Below are 7,812 nucleotides of genomic sequence, written 5' to 3'. Positions count from 1 at the left end.
CGCCCGTCTCGGCCTCCCAAAGTGCTGGGATTACAGGCTTGAGCCACCGCGCCCTGCCCATTGCAATGGCTTTTGATGTTTTTGTCAGGAAATCTTTGCCCGTGCCTATGTCCTGAATGGTACTGCCTAGGTTTTCTTCTAGGGTTGTTATTGTTTTGGGTTTTACATTTAAGTCTTTTATCCATCTTTAGTTAATTTTTGTATAAGGTATAAGGAAGAGGTCCAGTTTCAGTTTCCTGCATATGGCTAGCAAGTTTCCCTTCACCATTTATTAAATAGGGAATCCTTTCCCTATTGCTTGTTTTTGTCAGGTTTGTCAAAGATCAGATAGTTGTAGATGTATGGTATTATTTCTGAGGTCTCTATTCTGTTGTTCCATGGGTCTATATATCTGTTTTGGTACCAGTACTTTTTTTCTTTTTTTTTCTTTTTCTTTTTCTTTTTTTTTTTTTTTTCTTTTTTGCCGTTTTGATTATTGTAGCCTTGTGGTGTAGCTTGAAGTCAGGTAGCATGATGCCTCCAGTTTTGTTCTTTTTGCTTAGGACCGTCCTGGCTATGTGGGCTCTTTTTGGGGTCCATATGAAATTTAAAGTAGTTTTTTCCAATTCTGTCAAGAATATCAATGGTAGTTTGTTGGGAATAGCATTGAATCTATAAATTACTTTGGGCAGTGTGGACTAACTGGCCTAATTTTAATATTATTGTGTCTCAAAGAATAGAGGCCTGAGGAGAGGGAGAAAGATGAGGGAACGGCCTTTAGGTAGAGCAGTCAGAACACACACATCATCTGAGTGCAGTGGCTCATGCCTGTAATTCCAGCACTTTGGGAGGCCAAGGCAGGCGGATCACCTGAGGTCAGGAGTTTGAGGCCAGCGTGGCCCACATGGCAAAACCCCATCTCTACTAAAAATACAAAAATTAGCCAGACATGCTGGTGGGTGCCTACAATCCCAGCTACTTGGGAGGCTTGAGGCACCAGAATTGCTTCAACCCCAGGAGGCAAATGTTTCAGTGAGCCAAGGCTGCACCACTGTACTCCAGCCTAGGTGACAGAGTAAGACTCCATCTCAAAAAAGAAAAGAAAAGAAAAGAAAAGAACACACACAGCATGTATTGATTGAATTCATCATTTTATGTGGTCATGGTTCATAGTGTCTGAAAACAATTACAATAGTAATATCAAATATTATTAATCACAGATCACCATAACAGATAAAATAATAATGAAAAATCTGAAATACTGCAAGAATTACCCAAAATGTGACACAAAGACACGAAGTAAGCATATGCTGTTGGAAAAATGGTGCTAATAGGTGTGCTCAATGTAAAGTTACCACAAACCTTGAATTTGTAAAAACACAACATCTGCAAAGTGCAATAAAGTGAAGCACAACAAAAAGAGATATGCCTGTATTTTCAAAAAGACAGTATCTCAGGGAGAAGAGACAGTCACTATGACCTGGTGCTTCCTAGATTTGAAGATTTCAGAAACATATAAGAAGTCACATATCTTTAATAAGGGCCTTCCACAGTCAGTAAAATTCTATTTTTGGTTTTGCTCATTTGCTTAGGAAACCTAGAAACAATGTATGCAATACCATCGGTTTATATGTACATAAAATCAAATCTCCTTTCATGAGATTTAATCCCATCTTTTACCAAAGCATTCTTGAATTTGAGGAAAGTTTTATGAATTAAAGTTTGTTGGAGGCTTCTTTTCAGATATTTCTCCCCCACGTACCCCCAGCAAGTGCTGACACCAGGGCACCCTCGTGCAATCAGTAAACAATACAGACTCTTATGTTTACATAAACCCACCACCCAAGCATCAGCCATCTGAAGTTTCTGAATCTCATCTGAATTGTTCTAAACTCATTACTTAGAAACTGACGTAACAAAGACATTGATCCATGAAGTACCTGGGAAAGTGACATACTTCCCTTGGAGCTTCCCTATGCTCTACCCTACAAATGCAATCATATTTACATAAGGATTAGTCCTCCTGACAACTCTCTGGGTTTTTATTTGGAGACTGAATAGGACTGTACCACAAAGAGCCACTGGATCACAGACAGTGTGTTCTTTTAATTTACTTCCATAAACAGGCAAAAATTGAAGTCAGCTGTCAGCAAAGACCAAATTAAAGAGCCGAGTGTCAGAGCCACAGTTGAATCAAGATCAGTTTTTGAGGTGGAGGTAGTGGGAGTTTGGATTTTTAAGTTTCTGAAAAAGATATGTTGGTAGATACAAAGCAAAGACTTTCACTTTTAACTGTGGTTTAGATATATTGTGCATTGTTTACTTTTCAAAAATTAGATTTAGACTGAAACTAATGTCATTTCTAAAACCCTTTCCTTACTTAAATGTTGTGCATGATCTCAAAGTATAATACAATAAATGTGCAAACCATAACCATCCCTGATATAATTATAGCCAAGTATAGCTTAGCCTGCGAAGCTTGTGGGCTGTGAACTTCCTTGCTATGGCTCATAATAAACTCCCAATGCTTCTTTTAATGATTTTAATGATCACTCTAATTCTGTCAGGGTATTTTTCCTTTTTCTTTTTATCTCACAGCCACCTTGCTTCTATGCATGGCCGCTATGACAGAAAATTGCAGTTGTGATTCAGGGAGGAAAGTAAGCAAAGTCTCAAGCCTGAAATTCTAATAATTCAGTAAGTTGTATGTACATTTAGTGCAGACATCTATGGCTGCATGAAATGTCTTTAAAATTTGGTTAACAAAGGTATACAGGTAAGTAGAAGGCAATATGTCATAGGGGTTAAAGTACACTGGTTGTGGAATCAAATCTTGGTCTGAATGGCCATGTGGCCATTTAATAGTAAATTATTTAAATTTCTTTGAATTTTAATTTTCTCATTTGTAAAATAAGGATAATATTTCATAATGTTGTTTTCAAAATGAAATAGGATAATATATACTATGTGCTTAGTATAAAGCCAATCACATTGAGGTGCTCAATAAAATAATTATTCTCACTATTTTATTATCAGTTCAATTCAGTAAGTAGATTGTTAGGACCTGCTAAGCATCTGTTCTGTGGGATACATAAAAGAAGCATAAAATAGTATCCCTGTCCTGGAAAACATTATTATCTAGTTTTTACCTTGAATTATGGAAATAAACAATAGTGCTTAGAAAGAGCCATGTGTGGCCAGATGCAGTGGCTCATGCCTGTAATCCTAGCATTTTGGGAGGCCGAGGCGGGCAGATTGCCTAAGTGCAGGAGTTTGAGACTAGCCTGGGCAACATGGTGAAACCCTGTCCCTATTAAAATACAAAAATTTTTACTTATTTAATAGAGACCTTGTCTCTATTAAAATATATAAATTAGTCGGGTATGGTGGCATGCACCTGTAGTCCCAGCTACTCGGGAGGTTGAGGCAGGAAAATTGCTTGAACCCGGGAGGCGGAGGTTGCAGTGAGCCAAGATGGTGCCACTGCACTCCAGCCTGGATGACAGAGCAAGACTCTGTCTCTTTAAAAAAAAAAAGAAGAAGAAGAAGAAAGAAAGAAAGAAAGAGCCATGTATTACTCTGTGGGAAAATATCTCCCTGGGAGTTGTTGGGGGAGATACAAGAGGTCAGAGAAAGAGAAAGAAGAGGTCAGCATGGGCTGAAACATGGAGAAACACTAAATGGAATTTGTGGGAATTATGATGGATCTTGAAGAGATTCATTCCACACATGGAGTGATTGAAATGTGATAGAAATGAACATGGTCTGTTTGAGGAATTAGCAGCTTTGCCAGAGTTGGGCTTGTGCTGGTGAGGAAGGGAGGATCACACCATGCTGGAATGGACAGCATTTTGCAAAATGCACTCTGAGAAAAGGTAGTTTAGCAGAATAATAAAGTGTTTCACACACACACATACTGGGGATAGGTGGAGATAGGTTTATTTCTTGGTCAAATGATTGTGAGATGTTGGCCCAATCAAAGTAAAACACATGTCCTTCTTGCAGGACTTCTCAAAGACTTTAAAATACTAATCCATTCAATAGAAATGTAACTAACTGTAGTGTTAAACTATAAAACATCTAATTGTGCCCTAATTGTCATAATTTCCATCAGCAATAAACATGTACATGGTTATATGCTTCTCCCTTTCTCTCAAAGGAGCTTGCAGTGAGGGAGGAAGGGTGAGACAGAATAGAGAGACAAAATGTAATGGTGTGCTGAAGTGACTCTATGGATATGCAGAGTGAAGTCCTTCATGAATTTGGTGACAAGGATTGGGAAGGGCTGGATTATGCTGCATTCAAAGATGCAAGGACTTTGGGAGAAAAAAGGGTTGCAGGATTGCCTCCTGAGAATGAGGAAATGGTAGGGGTGTGGGGTGGTGAACAAGCAGCATAGTACAGTTTGAAGAACAGGAACATCTAACATTTGCTCTTAAATTAAGACAACATATAAAATTCGTCTCCCCCAAAACTTGAGGAAAATCTGTGATATGGCCGGGTGCTGTGGCTCACACCTGTAATCCCAGAACTTTGGGAGGCCAAGGTGGGCATGTCGCAAGATCAAGAGATGGAGACCATCTTGGCCAACATGGTAAAACCCCGTCTCTACTAAAAATACAAAAATTAGCCGGATGTGGTGGTGGATACCTGTAATCCCAGTTACTCGGGAGGCTGAGGCAGGAGAATCAATTGAACCTGGGAGGTGGAGGTTGCAGACAGCCAAAATCGCACCACTGTACTCCAGCCTGGGGACAGAGCAAGACTCCATCTCAAAAAAAAAAAAAAAAATTTCTATGATACACAAAGGGCTTATGTACCAGTTAGCTCATGTATCAGTCACCTGCTAGGTCAGCTGGGGCCTGGCTGGTTTAAGATGGCTTCAATTGGGATGGCACATCTCTGTATTATATGGTCTCTCATTCTCCAGCTGACTATACCAGGCTTGTTCATTCGCATGGTTTTGGCAAGACTCCAAAAGAGAGAGAAGCACTGCAGGCCTCTGAATTCCTAAGCTTGAACTGTCACACTGTAACATTCCTGTCTTTTGTTGACCAAAGCAAGTCACAAGTATAGCCCAGATCCAGAAGGTGAGGAAATTGTCTCCACATTTCATGCAAATAGCTGCAATATCACTTTGCAAACAGGGGTAGATACAAGGAGCGGGGAAAATGGTTGTGGCCATTTGTGCAATGTACCATATGTACAAATAACATGAGTAATTTTCTCAAGGAATCCTAGTAAAAGACTTTGTTCAATGCTGTGCAGAATAAGAACACGATGTTCAGAAAGCTGAACCAACTCAGGAGAATGAGAATCTCTGAGTCAAGAGTAACTATGAGAATATAAATCCCCTGTGAGGTCACCAAAGACTTGGAGCAGGCATTAAACTCTCCAGAAGTAATGGAAGAGGGTGCTGAGCCAATGTTACCTACTGCTGCAGGGACACTCCAACACCAACTTAGAGGCGGGTATTATGAATCTTCAAAAAGTTACTACAGGGTATGTTGTGCCCCTAGTTTATTTCACCATGGAAATTTCTTCCTTCCTATTCCTTCCTTACTTTAACCTCCCCCCTTCTCTCATCTCCTTTTCTGTTCTCTCCTCTCCTCCTTTTCCCTCCCAATTCTGTTTCCCTTTCTACTCTTCTCATAAGACTAAGAAGTAGAAATAGGATAGGAAAGGGTTTATTAAATAAGGATAAATACTTGACCCAAGTTTTTAAGCAGTGGCCTGTATTTGAAAGATCTGGGGCACAAAGAATATGATTGAATTGGAAGAATTCATCATCTGACAGCATTACGTTGAATGCTTCAGAAGGAAGCCCCATTTTTGAGAATCAGAGCAGATAAAAAACAAAGATATACCTGTTTTCTGGTACCCAAGCACCCAAGACATTCAACCAAAGTTATTGAGTGATTGCTTTGGGAACATTCATGTGGATAGAAGTTTGACATATAATAATTCTACATACATATGGGCTACATGGTGATGTTTTGATACGTACAATTAGATTGGGGTAATTAGCATATCATCTCAAACATTTGTTATTTATTTGTATTGGAAACATTCAGTATTCTCTCTGCTAGCTATTTGAAAATAGATAATATATTATTGTTAACCGTAGCCATCCTAGAGAGCCATAGAACATTAGAATTTATTCTTCCTATCTAGCTGTAATTTTGTGTCTCTTTTTTTTTTTTTTTTTTTTTAGAGACAGAGTTTCATTCTTGTTGCCCAGGCTGGAGTGCAATGGTGTGATCTCGGCTCACCGCAACCTCCGCCTCCCAGGTTCGAGTGATTCTCCTACCTCAGCCTCTTGAGTAGCTGGGATTACAGGCATTCACCACTACACCCAGCTAATTTTGCATTTTTAGTAGACATGGGATTTCTCTATGTTAGTCATGCTGGTCTCTTACTCCCAACCTCAGGTGATCTGCCCAGCTTGGCCTCCCAAAGTGCTGGGATTACAGGTGTGAGCCACTGCGTCTGGCCAATTTTGTATCTTTTAACAAATCTCTATTTGCCTCTTTGCCCTACCCTTCCCAGCTTCTATTAACCTCTGTTCTACTCTTTATTTCTCTAAGATTAACATTTTTAGCTTCTGAACATGAGCGAGAACAGCTAGGTGTATAATTTTCTGTTTCTGGCTTATTTTACTTAATGTCCTCTAGGTTCATTCATGTTCTGCAGATTACAGAATTTCATTTTTTATGGCTGAATAGTATTCCATTATGTATATATACCACATTTTATTTATCCATTCATCTGTCATTGGACCTTGTGTTGATTCCATATCTTGGCTATTGTGAATAGCACTGCAATAACATGGGAGTGCAAGTATCCGTTGCATATACTGATTTCCTTTCCTTTGGATAAATCCCAGTAGTGGGATCGCTGGATCATATGGTAGTTCTATGTGTAGTTTTTTTAGAAACCTTCATGCTGTTTTCCATAATGGCTGTACTAGTTTACATTCCCACCAAAATGTGTAAGAGTTCCTTGTCTCCACATTCTTGCCAGCATTTGTTATTTTTTGTCCTTTTGATAATAGTTATCCTAACTGGGGTGGCAGGATACTTCACCGTGGTTTTAATTTGTGTTTCCCTAGTGAATAATGATGTTGAGCATTTTTTCATATATTTGTTGCTCATTTGTATTTCTTATTTTGAGAAATATCTCTCAGATCATTTGCTTAGTTTTTAGCTGGATTTTTTTTTTTTTTTTTTTTTTTGCTATTGACTTGAATTTCTTATATATTCTGGATATTAATCCTTTGCTGAATAAATACTGTGCAAATATTTTCTTTTTTTATTATGCATTAAGTTCTAGGGTACATGTGTACAATGTGCAGGTTTGTTACATATGTATACATGTGCAGTGTTGGTTTGCTGCACCCATTAACTCATCATTTACATTAGGTATTTCTCCTAATGCTATCCATCCCCCATCCCCCACCTCGTGACAGGCCCCAGTGCATGATGTTCCCTGCCCTGTGTCCAAGTGTTCTCATTGTTCAATTCCCACCTATGAGTGAGAACATGTGGTGTTTGGTTTTCTGTCTTTGCGATAGTTTTCTCAGAATGATGGTTTCTAGCTTCATCCATGTCCCTGCAAAAGACATGAACTCATCCTTTTTTATGGTTGCATCCTTTTTTGTGGCTCCATGGTGTATATGTGACACATTTTCTTTATCCAGTCTATCATTGATGGACATTTGGGTTGATTCCAAGTCTTTGCAATTGTGAATAGTGCCGCAATAAACATACGTGTGCATGTGTCTTTATAGCAGCATGATTTATAATCCTTTGGGTATATACCCAGTAATGGGAT

This window comes from Mandrillus leucophaeus, unplaced genomic scaffold (genome assembly GCF_000951045.1).
Source record: "Mandrillus leucophaeus isolate KB7577 unplaced genomic scaffold, Mleu.le_1.0 Scaffold444, whole genome shotgun sequence".
Classification (NCBI taxonomy): domain Eukaryota; kingdom Metazoa; phylum Chordata; class Mammalia; order Primates; family Cercopithecidae; genus Mandrillus; species Mandrillus leucophaeus.
Note: the sequence above shows the minus strand (reverse complement) of the source record.